The sequence below is a fragment of the Leptosomus discolor genome, chromosome 1 (genome assembly GCF_034619465.1).
Source record: "Leptosomus discolor isolate bLepDis1 chromosome 1, bLepDis1.hap2, whole genome shotgun sequence".
NCBI lineage: Eukaryota > Metazoa > Chordata > Aves > Leptosomiformes > Leptosomidae > Leptosomus > Leptosomus discolor.
This window is the reverse complement of record NC_141391.1, coordinates 74977793-74994535: the sequence shown is the minus strand read 5'-3', so window position 1 is coordinate 74994535 and position 16743 is coordinate 74977793.

Here is a 16743-nt window from a genome sequence, read left to right as displayed (position 1 = left end):
GGTGGTTTGACCCTGGCTGGATGCCAAGTGCCCACCAAAGCTGCTCTATCACTCTCCCTCCTCAGCTGGACAGGGGAGAGAAAAATATAACAATAAGCATGTGGGTTGAGACAAGGACAGGGAGATCACTCAACATTTACCATCACAGGCAAAACAGACTTGACTTGGGAGGAAAAAATGTAATTTACTACCAATGAACTTAGCGAGGAGTAATGAGAAATAAAAACAAATCTTGAAACACCTTCCCCCCCACCCCTCCCTTCTTTCATGGGCTTAACTTTGCTGCCGATTTCTCTCCCTCCTCTCCCAGAGTGGTGCAGGGGGACAGGGGATGAGGTTGCGGTCAGTTCATCACGCTGTTGTTTCTGCTGCTTCTTCCTCCTCAGGGGGAGGACTTCCCCTGCTCCAATGTGGGGTGCCCTCTCACAGGAGACAGTCACAGAATCACAGAATGTTTTTTTTGTTTCCCCTTTTCCAGTCACTGGGAAATTCACTGTAATGCCATGACTTCTCAAATATGATGGATAGTGGCTTAGCGACTTCATTCACCAGTTACCTCAGGTCTTCACCACAGGCCACGGGGGACTTGCTGCTCTGGTGCCTGGAGCACCTCCTCCCCCTCCTTCTTCACTGACCTTGGTGTCTGCAGAGTTGTTTCTCTCACGTATTCTCAGTCCTCTCTCTCGCCACAAATAATGCCACGCAATAACTTTTTTCCCTTCCTTAAATATGTTATCCCAGAGGTGCCTCCGCTGTCACTGATTGGCTCGGCCTTGGCCAGCGGTGGGTCTGTCTTAAGGCTGGCTGGCATTGGACATAGGGGAAACATCCAGCAGCTTCTCATAGAAGCCATCCCTGTAAACCCCCTGCTACTAAAACCTTGCCATGCAAACCTGTTACACAACCTGAATTATTCTACAGTGCATATCACTTAGTTAAGTGAGAAAGCAGGTTGCTGTGAGCTTTTTACCGGCTTTCTGAGTATTCAAAGGAAGAAAAGCCACTCTATGTTAATTTTCTAGAATCCCTTATTATGCCACGCCATGAATTAAAAGAACAGCATGAGTTAGCAGCATCCTCCACAAGGCTGTTGGACAGTCCCTTCTTGTGCTTGGGAGAGCACATGTACACATGTGGGTGCTGAGGGGCAGAAGCCCACCTGGACAAGTGAGGCTGCCTTCCCAGCAGTGTAGATGCCCAAGCACTAGTGCCTCTGGGTCCCACTGACCCCACCGATCTCCCCTTGGCGCAAGGGTCCCTTTTAACAGCTTCCCAAGGAGAAGCAGGAGCTGAAGAATTTCAGGTTTGAAACAAGAGTTGTGCTGACAAGAGGAGCACATAACTAAGCTCCTCTCCGACATGGCCTATTGGAAGGCATTTCTGCCGTTTCAGCAGCTTGGGTCTGGGAGGGGAGCCTGCAGGCACAGCACTCATCGTTGTCAGCTTTCTCCTCTACAGGGTGGGTGATTGATCTGCTCCACTGGGGATGGAGTCATGAGCAACAAAGACCTGGAGATGTCCTGTTGGCTACAGGGCTCAGAGGAAAAGAGCGGAGTCATTCTTCTCCTCCCTTGGAGGGTTCATTTTGGGAGTCTTCTGCTTTTACTGCTGGAAAATCCAATTAAAATACAATGTCTGGCTAAACTTGGTATCTTCGTCGCAAAGGCATAATGAGCTCTTTGCATTTTGTGTGTCTCTCAGCTAATGAGTTCTCTGCTTTTGTACAGAAGCTCTGAAGACAGATTTTTATTATCTTTTTTATTATTATTAAGGAAAAAAACGATAGTCTGAATACTGTACCTCTCAGACATCTTGCCCATGTCAAGGGCTGCCAAAGCATGTGGAGTGTGATTACAGCTTCCTATTTCATTGCTGAAGTGGCTCTATAAATAACAATGTTCAATGAAAATTGCTGGCAGAAGCATTGCTTTTTAGGCATGAAAATGTACAAAAAAGTCTCAATACATGGATGCTTTTTTTTTGCCTAAGACTCCTAAAGGTTTTGTAAGTCCAAAAGGAACAGATTACTGTAAGGATTTTTGAAACAATTTTTTCTACAGTGATAACCATTTCTGTTTTCCCTGGTTGTTATCAAAGATCTGCAAAGCCAAGGTCTAAAACCACATTCCAGTTGATACTGACACTGATTTATTTCCTCAGCTGGAAAATTAATCTCAAATGATTTTGAGATCATGGACTGAAAGAAAATTTGTACAGCCAGACTTTCATAGCATTCAGGGCTTGAGAAGGACTCTTGACTCCAATCCTCACATTTTTATTGCATGTTTGCGCATTTTGGCCAGTTTTCTAAGTGTTGGACTGAGTGGCGTGCCGTGTCTAAGCAGGTGTCCCAGTGATAATTCTAGTCTAGAAGACATTGCCAGGCTGCTGTCCCCAGTAGTTTGTTTCAGTAGTTAATCAATATGACAACTTAAAAAAAGTCATAAAAAATGTGCTGTATTTCCTGTTTGAATTTATCTAGTTTCAGCTTCCAGCCATCAGTTTGTGTCATGCCTTATCCACTAAGTTCAAGAGCCTTTTAATACCAGATACTTTCTCTCTGTGAAGGTGGTCTAGTAACTGTGTCACGGGTCTTTTCTTTTTTCCTCTTTTTTTTTTTCCCCAAAAACAGTGCAGATTGAATACCTTCAGTCTCTCATGGTGAGGCATTTCTCCAGTCCTTGTGAATTCATTTCACTGATGTTTTACCCGCACTGCCTTTCTTCTTCCAAATTCCTTTCCAAAAGGGGAGGCCCAGCACTTGATGAGTAACAAATTCTCACATAAAGGGAAAACAAGAATCTCGCTTCTTACCCATTGTTTGGGCTTACACCTTCAAGGATTATATTTGTCTTTTTTGCTACATGGTGCAGGAGATTGTGGGCTTGCTTTTTCTGTTAAACGCTGGAACATTTTACAGGGCCACAGCTCCTTTCTATATAGTTCCATTTTCATAGAATGGTTTGGGTTGGAAGGGACCTCAAAGATCCTCTAGTTCCAACTCCCCTGCCGTGGGCAGGGACACCTTCCACTAGACCAGGTTGCCCAAAGCCCCATCCAGCCTGGCCTTGAACACTGCCAGGGAGGGGGCAGCCACAGCTGCTCTGGGCAACCTGTGCCAGTGTCTCACCATTGCCTATGTTGAGCCCATATCCAGGGCTAAACTGTAACAGTTGTTCTATTGTCCAACAAGCCCTTACCAGCCAGTAGGGGGTAATTGGGGGGAAAAAAAAAGAGAGGAGACCCAGGGGTTGAAGTAAAAACAGATTTAATGAAACAGCACCAATACCAATACCGGTATAGAAGGTTATACTGAACCAAACAAATACGCAGCCATCACAACCGACAGGAGAGCAGTCCTCAGGAGCAGGAGGAAGGCCAAGGAGGAGCCCATGAAGAACTCAGCCAGAAGCCCACAGGAGCTCCCCTCCTCAGCAAACCTTCCCCCTTTATAATGACCATGACCTTACGGTACAGGCTACACCTGTAGCTAACCCAGGTCAGCTGCCCTGGCTGACTCAAAACTGCTAATGGGCTGCCTGGCATATCTGGGCTGTGATTCTATCCCAGCCAAAACAGGACAACCACCCTCACAGTGAAGAACAATTTTCTGTAAATAGACTGCATTCGTTGCTCCTGTTGTTTGCATAGGTCTGTTTGCAGAGATGCTTGTTCTGAACGGGTCCAAATGACTGCCTTAAAAATAGTTTATGATTGTAAAAAATTCAAATGGCAATGCTGTCCATTGAGCAAATGGTATCTCAATAATTTTGGGACATATAACTCTAAGCTAATGGGAAACTTCTCACACCAGTTCCAGCAATAGTTGGGCTAAGCAGCTGTTACTGTTTCTCCTTGCATTTTGAAAGGAACAAAGTTATGCATTCTTTCACAAATGCTTTCCGTGTTTGTCCGTCATTCACAGATTATAGATACCTTTTCCCCTCTTCATGTGAATTGGTTTTGATTAGCCACCTATTCTCTGGTCTAGAAGGTTAGAGGTCCAACTTTTTGGCTTTAATGAAACAGAGGATAAACTAATTATTTCTTTTTGGTAAAAAAATTATTCTGCCTCTACCCACAGATTGCTTTGAAAGTCCCATAAATCAGAAAAAATGCTTAACATATTGAATGCAGTGGATTTCATGAACACTTTCAAAATGTTGAATGGAATAAACATAACTCTTTTTGGACTTTACTAACCAACAAATTAGTTCAGCTACAACTGAGCATCAGAGAGACTTGATTTACTTTCAAGTAACTGGTATTTATCTTTAAACAACTTGGATGTCAGAGTTAATAGTGCAGATTTTTTTGTTGCTCTGTTAACTCAGAACTATTTTTGCTGTGAAGTAACTTCTGTGAACTTTGATAAATGAAAAGAAGACTATTTTATCTAACAATTATCCATAATCTAGCAATTATCTTGTATGAGGCAAAAGAAACAAATGTCTGCAGTTTGATGTGAAATTCATACATATCTTTGAATAATATGTCTCCTGAAGTACAATCAACGATTAAATTAAAGACTTTGGGATGCACAAAAATATCTAGTCATTGTCTTCCACTTTCTTATGACTGCTAGGGTGAGATTTCCAAATTGTATCTGGCTAAAGAAAACTCTGTATTCCAGCGAAATTGCTGCAAAGTTTAGATAGGTCAAATTATCTCTTTGAAGATAATAGTCCTTATTCCCACCAACCCTAACATTCATTTACACTGCTGTGACAGTGAAAATAGGATTTAGAGTAAGTGTAAATGTGTCTTGCTCTAGCTTTATGGTAGTGAGAGGAGTCATTAGTGCAAGTGCCAGGCCCAAGAGTTCTGTCTCCTTTCCCCCTTCTTATTTGTACCTGTGTCCCACAGTGGGAACAGAGTGTCATGTCTAGAAATAAGGATAGGGACCAAAAGCAGAGTGGAGCCAACTGTCACACAACAAGGTGATAGTTTCTTCTAGCCCTCTCTTGAGCTCTAGGACCTGCAAATTACATTTTTCAGGGGCTATTTTTCAACAGGGATTTTTAAAGGGATAGTATGATGATGGAGGGCTAGAGCCAGAGATGAAGCAAACTCATCTGAACTTTTTGAAAGCTTGGAGCTGGCTGTGCCCGTGGGTCTGTCCTGACACAAGGTAATCACAGTGCTCATGCATTCTCAGGGCAACTTGCTCGCAGCCAGTGTGCTGCCCTGCATGACAGCCAGAGACACTGTGGGATGTTTTCACTTCCATCTGAGCTGTTAGAGGCTAAAAAACTTCGAATGAGAATAAAGAAAGAAAAGGAAAGGTGGGTGCATGTCTCCTTCCCCACTCTGTTTATCTGTCACAATGTCGCATTGCTCTGTCAGTCAATGGTGAGTTTTTGATTGTATAAGGCTGTCATGTCACGTTGGACTTAGCATCTGAAAGCCAAAAATACTCGAGGGACTGGAGGATCATGTGGCTATTCTTCCAGCCAAGTTTCCCTCAGATCTTTAAGCAGCTGCTTCAGAAATGCATTCTTGATGCAGACCTTCTGGAGACTTGGAGAGATTCACAGAAGGGCTCACTAATGACTCTTCTGTGCAGTGAACTTTCTGCCCAAGGACGCACTGTCTTCCATGAGTGCCAACAAACACAATCAGTCATTGGGCGGTAGTTTGCCTAACATAATCAGAACAGAGATGCCACCTTCATTCCCCCTTTCAGGGAAACACACTCAGGTGTACTCTCACACATAGGCCAAACATTTTGATGAGCAGAGGTTGTTTCTGTTACTACTGTGAAGTACTTCCTCAAAATACCAAAATAATTTACAGCTTTTCTGAATGAAACCTACTGGACAAATGTTATTTAGCAGGCAAGGCACACCTTAGCCCTGAGACAAGCTTAAATGCATAGTAAAGCTGGGAACAGAAAATCCCATCTCTCGTCTCCAGTTCTGTGGCAGCAGCTAGGCTGTGCCTTCACCCCCTCCTCTTAAATGCTTAAAGCAATCCTGAGTTGCTGGAATATTTAAATTGCTTGATCACTTTGGAGATTTTCTTGCTCTTCCTTTTTATTGTGGTAAGAAAGCTCTGTTTCTGCGTTATATTTGAAATATCTTCTTCCCAGGGATACTTAAACAAAATAATTCATATTCACATTCCCACCAACATGAAAAGAGTGTCTGCTGTGGGTGAGGGAGGAGGAAACACTGTGGTCTGCAAGGATCAGTGCCAGAAAATGGAAGTGCACTAGCCTCAGCATCACTATACATAGACCTCTTCTTCTGCTGTGGATTGGGGCTGGTCTGGTGTTCCTCACTTCCCACCGTTCCTATGCCCATGCTGCCAACATGAAGGGTGCAGTTTCTCTGTGTAATTTTGACCTTCTGGCCCTCAGATTGCATCATTCAGCCTTCCCCTAAGAGTCACAGACTCGCGCAACTTCTTTTTGTAACCAAATATTGCTCACAAGCTAAGCATTTCAAGCCTATTTCACATCTTTGAAGGGCTTGATCCAAAGCTGAGTGAAGTCAGTGGAAAGACTTTCACTAGCCTTGGTGCATTTTGGATAAAGCCTCGAGGCAAGGCTCACATTCCATACATTTTAGCTTGGATTTGGATTTTCATAAGCTTTAACACTCCAGAAAGCTGCCAGCTTCACAAGTCTACATCCCATAGCATGTGCTTTCAGCCTCTTTGTTTTGTAAGAATGTTTTAAAGCTGAGAGAGAAGTTAATGAATTTGTCAGGACTGTAACATGAACCAGTGCCATCAACAGCACGGAAACACCAGTATTCATTGAAGATGCTATCTTTCCTTTGTGCGTGATTGTTTGCATCTAAGAAATACGAATGTATGTAAAAGCAGGCTCATTTGCGACATCAGGCAGGCAAAAAAGCTGTGTAGAGCAGCAGGGTGCTAATGGGGTGCCAAATCCAAACCAGAAAGTTCTAAATATGCCTGTTTTCATTTTCACCCTTGCTTACTCAGTGTAGGCTTGGTCAATTTTTAATTCATACCAGAGCAGGTTATTAGAATAGCACTGAAATTTCTAATCCAAACTGAGGCTTATTAGCTCAATCAAGTCTGACCATGTCCCAGCTAAAATCAAAGCAAAACTTCGATAGGAACAGAACCAAATCCCTTTGGTTGTCTGGAAAGAAGAATAAGTACTAATGATGCCTGAAATCAGTATAGCTACGTCCATTTACAGGGTCACCGTCTGGCTCCTGGAATGCTTTGCTGTTTGCCATGACTGTCTCAGAAGAGTATTATTTTTGCATTCATTGCTTTGTAAAACAGGAAGCAATTTTGTCCTGTGGTGATGATTAATTTCTGAATATAGCCATGAAACTACTTGGTACAGGAAGGAAAAAAATTTTAAATAAAAAAAATATTTTTTACAAAGTAAATCACAGAATCACAGAATCACAGAATCACAGAACGGTCGGGGTTGGAAAGGACCTCTGGAGATCATCTAGTCCAATCCCCTGCCAAAGAACGTTCACCTACAGCAGGTCACACAGGACTGCATCCAGGTAGGTTTTGAATACCTCCAGGGAAGGAGATTCCACAACCTCCTTGGGCAGCCTGTTCCAGTGCTCTGTCACCCTTAAAGAAGGCAGAACTTCCTGTTCTCCAGTTTGTGCCCATTACCTCTTGTCCTGTCACTGGGCACCACTGAGAAGAGCCTGGCCCCATCCTCTTGACACTCACCCTTTAGGTATCTATAAGCATTGATAAGCTCCCCTCTCAGGTCTCTCAGCCTGTCCTCATAGGAGAGTTGCTCCAGTCACCTCATCATCTTAGTAGCTCTCTATTGGACTCTCCCCAGTAGTTCCCTGTGTTTCTTGAACTGGGGGGCCCAGAACTGGACACAGCACTCCAGATACGGCCTCACCAGGGCAGAGTAGAGGGGGAGGAGAACCTGACTCGACCTGCTGGCCACACTCTTCTTAATGCACCCCAAGATGCCATTTACCTTCTTGGCCACAAGGGCACATTGCTGGCTCATGGTTAACTTGTTGTCTACCAGGACTCCCAGGTCCTTCTCTGCAGAGCTGCTCTCCAACAGGTTGACCCCCAGCCTGTACTGGTACATGAAGTTATTCCTCCCCAGGTGCAGGACCCTACACTTGCCCTTATTGAACCTCATTAGGTTCCTCTCCGCCCAGCTCTCCAGCCTGTCCAGGTCTCACTGAACAGCAGCAAAGCCTTCTGGTGTGTCAGCCACTCCTCCCAGTTTTATGTCATCAAGAAACTTGCTGAGGGTGCGCTCTGTCCCTTCATCCAGGTCGTTGATGAATATGTTGAACAAGACTGGACCCAGTACTGACCCCTGGGGAACACCGCTAGTCACAGGCCTTTAACTAGACTCAGCACCACTGATCACAATCCTCTGAGCTCTGTCCTTCAGCCAGTTCTCAATCCACCTCACTGTCCACTCACCTATCCCACACTTCCTGAGCTTACCTATGAGGATGTGGTGGAGACAGTGTCAAAAGCTTTGCTAAAATCGAGGTAGCCAAAATCAACTGCTTTCCCCTCATCCACCCAGCCAGTCATGCCATCAGAGAAGGCTATCTTTTATAACAAAACTCTGACTCTTTTCGAGCATTGACTATGGAAATGGAGCTATACAAAATACTTAACTGGCTCCCTGAATGTCCCCTCTTTGGTTTAATTATCTTGGATGTATTATGGCCAGTGTCAACAAATCACATAGCAGTTATTTTTACCTGCAGTGAAATAAAAACTCCAGCAGGCTATGAAAAATTTACATTCATTTTGAAGACTATAATTGTATGTACTATACTGCTTTGTTTGCTAGTTGTAATAGTAGCTGCACCAAAGGGCATTTCACAAACCAAGCTCCAGTCTGGTAATACTAGGACAAAGAGACCAGATAAAAACTGCAAGTTTATCTCACTGCTACCTCCATTTGCACTTGGGTCCTGTAGGAAAAAGATCTATATTTTATTCTGCTTTGCTGCATGTTTGGAATAAAGGAGAAACCAGCAATATCATGAACTCTGCTCTTCTGCACCTGTTGGTATTATCTTTTTCCATGGTACAGCTGCCAAGGCATAGGAAGGCTCTAATTCCTTTGTGCAAAGAGACTTCTTATCATCATCTTTTCTGTGAAGTAAATTTAGGCTAACAGCAGACAGGAGAAATGTGACATAAATGCTTATTGCTTATCATTATTCTAGCTGCTGCAGCAATTTCAAGCACCTGCAGTTTATCAAGTTAAACTTAAGAACAATTGACACTGTAGAAATAACAATCATCTAGACATGTCATTCAGGAGGCAAAACCATGTTTTTTTACTGCACTTTGTTTTAGGGAGCTTGGCGGTCAGCTTGAAAGTCTGTAGAATAATTTGTTAAGAACTTGTATCATTTTTTAGTAGAGAATGGGCATAAAAATAATAAAACCCAACCCCTGATATAGGTATTCCTTTTCCACTTGGCAACCTGAATCTTTTTTTTTCTCTGAACCAGCTGAAACTAACCAGGCTTATTTCATGATGTCAAAATATAGTGTCAAGTGACCAAGCCCTTCCCACCATCTTGATCGTTACTAAAAAAGGAAGTTATAAAGACCTTTATATGCAGCAAATAACAGGATAGAGCACTGCTATATACTTAGTCTGACATGTCTGAAGTATAAAGAACCCAAAGTAAAAAGAACACCAATCTGCAGTAATCAATAAAGATCTCTTGGGAGACATTTAAGATTCCAGAATACTCTTTCCTGACAACCTTTCCTGCCTAGGTTGTTGTCATCCTGTGCTGCCTTCACTTGCAGCAGCTGGGGAGACCCAAGAACCTCACAGGGGCTGCAGGGCTGGGTGTTTCTTGCCTGTCTCTACCTCGAGACCTCAGCAGTTACCCACAGAAGCTCTTCAACGTGATCTGAGAATGTGAGATCTCATTGTCTTCCCATGACCAAGTAACGATGAGTTATGAAAGTGCAAAAGAGAAGCTTGTTGTGTTATTATTGATGTTCACCCTCCCCCTTTACTTACTCAGCTTACCAGCAAGAAGTCTACTTCAGCATATACACTGGTTCTGTGATGTGACAGCATTGAGTAAGTCTTCAAATGACCAAGCCCCAGAGTTGGTCTCAGTAACCGTACAGCATTACTTGGTGCTACACGTTTTGTGTTCCCAGTGACTGCAGTCCTTGATGCCAAGCTGGTGATATTTGCCGGAAATTAACTCACTGAAGCTGAGATGTCTTTACAACACTCATCTCACGCAGGCCCAGGTCCCTTGGTAGTCAGGGAGAGGCACAGGCACTTCTAAAACATGGTGCATTGGCCCCGTCTCAGCAGTCCACTGTAGCATGAACTGGGTGGGAGCCTGGTGGTCAGTGCCTGTCTCTCTCCATGGGCTCTACAGGGGCCTGTGATGTAAAGGTGGTGGTGAGGGGGAGGCTAACCTTACAATGTATTGCAACTTGGTTATCTGTATCTGATTAGACACTTTAAAAGGCTGTCTATTCATTTGAATGGGCTTCGTATTGACTGCTTTGATGGGTGCAATAAGAAAGGAAAAAGGAAATTACTGTTTTATCTGGATTTTTTTGGTAGCTAGCCTGTTTGGCATTATGACTGCAGTGCTCCCTGCTCCTAACAACTAAGCTGATAGCTCTTCACTTACATTCTTCCTTCAGCAAAGGCTCCTTCTAAAAGGCTCCTCAAACCAACTCTTTAGACTAAACACTGAGCAAGAGCAGGGCATTGGCACATAGACATTCAGGGACAGAGTGTTTTCTCAAAAAAAAAAAAAAAAAAAAGCTAATTTATGGGGATCTTTTGCATAGGGTAATGCTTACCCGGGGAAGTGAATCCTCAAACAGGATGACCACTTACTGTCCGGATGATGATGGGAATCTCTGTGTCAATACCATTTTCAGCTGAACTAGATGAGATTCCCTAAACTGTTTTATTTCTGGAAAATTCTTAAAATCCAGCTCCCCCTCCCGCAGCATACCAGCCCACACCGCACCGCCGGCGTGCGGCTTGCTCCCTGCGCCTCAGGGGCGGCCCGGGGCCGCGGACCCTCCTCTGACCCCCGGCTTTAAAAACAGGCTCGCCTCTGTGTGGTTCGTTGGTTTGGTTTGGTTTGGTTTGTTGTGGGTTTTTTTGTGGGTTTTTTTGTTTGTTTGGTTGGTTTGTTTGTTTGTTTTTGGTTTTGTTTTTGTTTTTTTTTATTCCCGAGGAAAACCCGTTTCTGTCCGGCGGTCAGGCCGCCAGCAGGGGTCAGCCTGTGCCCGCGGATGCTCGGGGTTGTCACCGGGGCCGGTGACTACCCGAGCCCGCCGGCGGCACTGACACTCTTTCGGCGATGTTCAGTGCTGCCCCGCAGAAGTAGCCCGAAAGCGTGCCCGGACGGAGCGGCCCACCGGTAGCCTCCCCCCTCCGGCCCCGGGACGGACGCGCTCTCCCTGCCGCAGTTTGCGGGCAGGATGGTTTTTAAAAGCGTTGCCACGTTGTGCCAACACCGTTTCCGTCTGCTCAGCCGCGCTTACTTGCCGTACTCACTTCTCAGCTACTTTACAGTGCAGCCTGATGGTTTTGCGCTTTCTTGGGATACAGCTGGATGGTACTTTTTCTTTCCGGGCTGCTTGCTTTTGCTCCTGTGCTGTGGTTTGCTGCCCAGAGGGTTGCATTGATGCAACCATCTGTGGGGCTGCACTTTAAAAAAGGAAAATAACACAGGGGTGTTTTTTTTTCTTTTGTCCACTAGTTTGCATGTGGTTTCTCCACAACGTTACTTTTCTCTTGTCTTGTGGCCAGCAAATGCTCTCCCCTCTGAAGCTGTTTGAATCATGGCTGTACAATAACGTTGTCCAGCCTCCCACTTACTTAATCGTTCTGACTCTCCAGCCCAATTTGCCCATCCCATTCCTCACCAAGGACTTTCTGGCCCAGCCACCACCTCACTGCAATGAAGGACCTCCATCCTGCAAGGCCTCCGCTCCCATATCTCCCCGAACTCTGCAGCTGTCTAGTGAACAACAGCTCCCAGGAGGCAAGGCCATGTCTCCAGGCACAGCAGGTGCTGGATTGCAGCATTGTCAACTGAGCGCAGAGGAGGCTGCGGACATCACCATTTGCAGCAGAGTCCAGATTTTGACTCTGAGCACAGTAAGGTTTTTCCTGTGTCCTGTTAAACTCAGAGTCCCCATGTGAAGCTATGGTACTGGATCCCCATCAGCCCTGTTGAGCTCTGTGAGCGGTGGGGGAGACAAGCAGCCCAAGCACTAACAAAGTCAAGGTCGTATAGGTGCACCAGGGCCTGCTGCCTTAACACAGCTGTAAGGTCTGAGCAGCAGTCTCAGGGCAGCAAGGTCTGAGCAGCAGGGTCCAAGCAGCAGGGTCTGAACAATAAGGTGTCAGAGATCATGCTAAGCTGGCAAGTCCATAAGAGCTGTGCTCCAGCACGGGCTGCCTCCCAGCTGCCGAAAGCCACCAAAGTGGCAGCAGAGACCATCTTTTCTGGAGGTTTAGGGATTTCTGCTAAATTCCTGCAAGACGCTGCAGCTGGAGCCCTTCCTCACTTTCCTAGACAAATGGGTGCCCATCCCAGATTGACAACATAAAACATGAGGCCATGGGAAAATGGCTCCATGTTGCCTCACCTGCAGATCTGTCCATGTGGTATACAGATTAGGAAAGCACATTCCTCTTCGGTAGATACCCTCCACTTGACTAAGGAAATGCAGCAACTTGCTGGAAGCAGTGAGGTTCTGCCAGGTCATAATTGTTGTATTTTAAACACTTTACGACTGATAAGAGAGAATATAAGGTATCTGGGCTTTAACGGTTTGTAGGGCCTGGGAGCCACCACCTGGCAACAGCTGTCATGGGAACAACTTGAAGCAATTTCTTCTTGGGCAGGCCAATGGAGACAAAGCTACTTATAGCCCACCACCATGTGTCCACCTGCCAAATAGCCCTCCCTGCAGCCCTGGGCCAAGAATTCATGGGGGATGTAAGTACGGAGCTTCACTCTTCTTAGACATGAGGTTCAGGCAGTCTTATTTGTACAGTTGGTGCATAATGATAAAGGTTTATCCACACCCTTCCTCTTGCTGATGATGGGTGGCAAGAAAAGACAATCCATGGAAGAGTCAGTAGTGACAACATGCTGTGGCCTGCCCTGCAGCCCCATTCTACACACCACGCTCTGTTGTCTTCCCACACAGTCATGTGAAGGAGGGCTGCTGTTGTGCATAGTGTTGGTCTGTGCAATCCCTAACACCACCCTATGGGATAATGGGGATCCTATATGTAGGATAGGCAGGGTTTTTGTGGTAAACAGCTGCACTGGAATATACTGTGAAATTCTGGATGTCAAAGTGATTTGTTACACCCTGTATGCCCAAACCAGTCTTACCTCCTGCCTATAGCTAGAAACACTTTCTGTTTACAAGAGAAAACACACCAATTAAGAAATACTGAGAATTCTTGCTTGCACATCACAGGATTAGACACAGTGGTACCCTTTCTTTACTCAAAATAAATAAATATAAATTTGTTTTGGCAGAGGTAGCGTGGGAGGATGTGTCTGTCTGGTGTCTTGTTTTTCGATTACAGCTCTAGGGATAGGTTTTCAGCCGTGTTTTCATCTACCAGTCCTGGGACACCACTGTCCCCAGGATGGCATGGTCAGGGATATGTGTGGCAATGGCTGTGCAAGGACAAACCTATGATGGGAGGATTTCTGAGATGTAGCGCTGAAGCCCTTCTCCGTTTCTCTGAGCCACAGATTAGTAATAACAACTCTCCTCCCTGCTGCTGAGACCATTTTAAGGTGTCTTTGCCATAGGAAGCCAGTACAACACCACCTGTCAGACTTGTGGGGAGGCTGTCGGGAGATGCATATTTGGAGGGAGATGCATATACAGAAAAGTGCCCCGGTCTCACGTCTGCCCTGGCACACTCTGTCAGTGCAAGGCTGTGGGAGGTTCTTCGCAGCAGCTCATACCTGTGGCCTCTGCAGTTCTTCTGGCACAGGGGCACACTGAGAGAGGAGTCAGAGCATGAGACAAGTTTATTTAGTCACAGGTGCTGTAGAGAGGCTTCCCAGGCAAGTGAGACTTGGCTTCAAATTTCCTTGGGAAAGAGACTCTCTGGCAGTTGTAAGCTCTCAGGGCTGAGTGTGAGTGTTGCTTCAAGAGCCATGTTCTCCTTCCCTTGGGTAAGGCAGGTGTGCGGGCATGCTGTGATCAGCAGCACCGCACCCTCCCTCTTCAGCTAGTTATTTTTTATAACTTGGGTTTCTGCTTGGTAATGCGAAGGTGACTTGGTGCAGAGGTAATATTTTGTCCAGTCTTGTTGGGAGAAAGGCTTTGATGGGTAATAAGGTGTGCAAGACAGAAAACATGCTATTTCTGGGCATTGCCTGGAGCAGATGTGATACTTTGTAGCCTCAAGGCCCCTGAGATTAAATTTTACTTCCTTTTTGATTGCAAAAATGCTATGCTGTGCTTATTGATATGCAGGAAAACAATGTTTTGCATGGTGATGTGTTACCAGCTACATTATTTGCCTCCAGCATTTTGTTTTGCAACCAAAAAGCAGGCTACAGAAAGCTTCTTAAATAAAAAAATGTGCCCTGTTGATCTTATTAGCACCTGAAAAGTTGAAGAAAAAATGAACTCTGCACCAGTACTTTAAAAGCGGATGTTCAACTGCTTAGATTGGGATGAAAGGGATGAAAAGGGATAACATACATGGCTTAGACTCTGTATTAGCCCTTTTATGTCAAACTCCAGATGGGTGGTTACTGGATCACTTTCTAGCTGTGGCTAAAAAAACCCTTGCTGGTGCTTGGCTCCAGAGAGACGAACCCAAAATAAACTTTCCCAGGCTAAAATCTCTCCTTGCCTTCAGATGATAACATCTCACCTATGTCTCATTGCTGATGGAGGCATTGCAAGATAAGAAAAATGAAGAAGAAATAAAAGTGAACAAAAGCTCTGTAACTACAGAGAAATATGATCATTTGAGAATTTCTTGAATGGTAAATGCACTGATGTCTTAGAAACTTAGATACCATGGTGATAGTTGCCTTAGCAATGTTTTAGCTACGTAGGTAATCACAATCAGACCTGTCTCTTGTGGCAAAATGATGCTGTATTATTTTATTCTTTTGCAAAGCTTTTGTGAATGTGCGATAAAGTGGTTTGTGGTTTTGTATGTAGGCATCAAGTTTTCCCTCAAGCTTCTTGTCCTTGACATTATTTTTTTGTTTCACCTATGTTAATTCTGAAGATAAATGTCTTTCATGCTAAGGCTTTTTACATATGAGTGCCTGACTAATTCAGTCCTTACCTCAGGATAAAAAATTCCCACTTTTGGAGTGGGACAGGATCAATTTTTAGAGGTTGCGTTCAGGTTTTCATCTTTTAAAAACTAGTACAGCCTTAGTTGTTGTAGGTTTACTGCTCATGTTTCCAAAGCCTGACATAAATTAAAAATATGTGTGTTTTCACAGCAGACACTCAGACAACCCAAATATTATGAAAAATGGAATAAGTGGGCAGATGTCTCAATTATGATTTATGGAGTCTTAATAATACCAGTATGTAAACATATAAAGTGATATTGAAGACAAAAGCAATTATCTATTCCATTTGGAATTGGAAGTATTCGCATTTCAAAGTTATTTATTAGGAAGGAAGGCTGTTGGGATTTTAGAACAGGCAAAATTGGCTGCCTGGGAGGGCAGCAGGCTACCAGAGGTGACAAGAAGGTGTTGGTGGGGCAGTGGTGGCCCCTGTGCGGTGCGCTTTGGCCCTCCCTCTGCAGCCTCAGATCCCATGGTGCAGGAGTGTCAAGTCTGGCTTTCCAAGACTTTCACTCAGGATTTTGTCTTGGATCACCAAAATTCAGTGCTTTCTAAGCCATGGAGAAGCCCTGGAACAGCTCAGTGACAGGGCATTTGGTATTACATCAGCCATGCTTGTGCTCCTTACACCAGGTGACAAAAGGGCTTGTACCTTTATGGAAATATCTAGGGGAGAGGTATTATCCATTGAAAACTGAAGTGTCTCCAGTGTTTCTTGATGTCTGCAAGCCATGTCTAAAAATGGGAGCCCTGTGAGGCCAAAAGCTGCCACCTTCTTTCTTTCAGTAACTTACCAGACTGTCCCTACATTCCCTTTCTTTTTTGTCCTTTTCAAGAAAACCAAGAAAGAACAAGTAAGAAGAGGCTTATTTATGCTGATGTTTTCCAGGCTGTTACTCAGACTCATAGAGCAGCCGAGGTTGGAAGGGATCTTGAAAGGCCATCTGGTCCAACCTTTCATCGGAAAGGGAGCCTAAATGAGATTACCTGGCACCTTGTCTAGTTGTGTCTTGAAAAGCTCCAGCGATGGGCACTCTGCCACGTTCCAGGGGATGTTGTTCCAGTGATTTTCATTGTAAACAAATGTCTTTATTATCGAGATGAATCCTATCCTGGTGCAACTTGTACCCATAGCCCCTTTTCTTCTTCATGTGGCTCCTTGTGAAGACAGAGCCTGTTATCTTTGTAGCCACCCTTTAAGTACTGGAATGCTGCAGTGAGATCCCCCCTGAGCCTTCTCTTCCTCAGGGAGAAAAGACCTGACTCCTTCAGTCTTTTCTCATAGGGCAGATCCTCCACCCTGTTGGTCCTCTTCGTGGCCCTCCTTTGGACTCCCTCCAGTTTACTGTCATCTTTTTTCAATTGTGGGGACCAGGACTGGACACAGTACTCCAGCTACTGTGTAATGATGGGA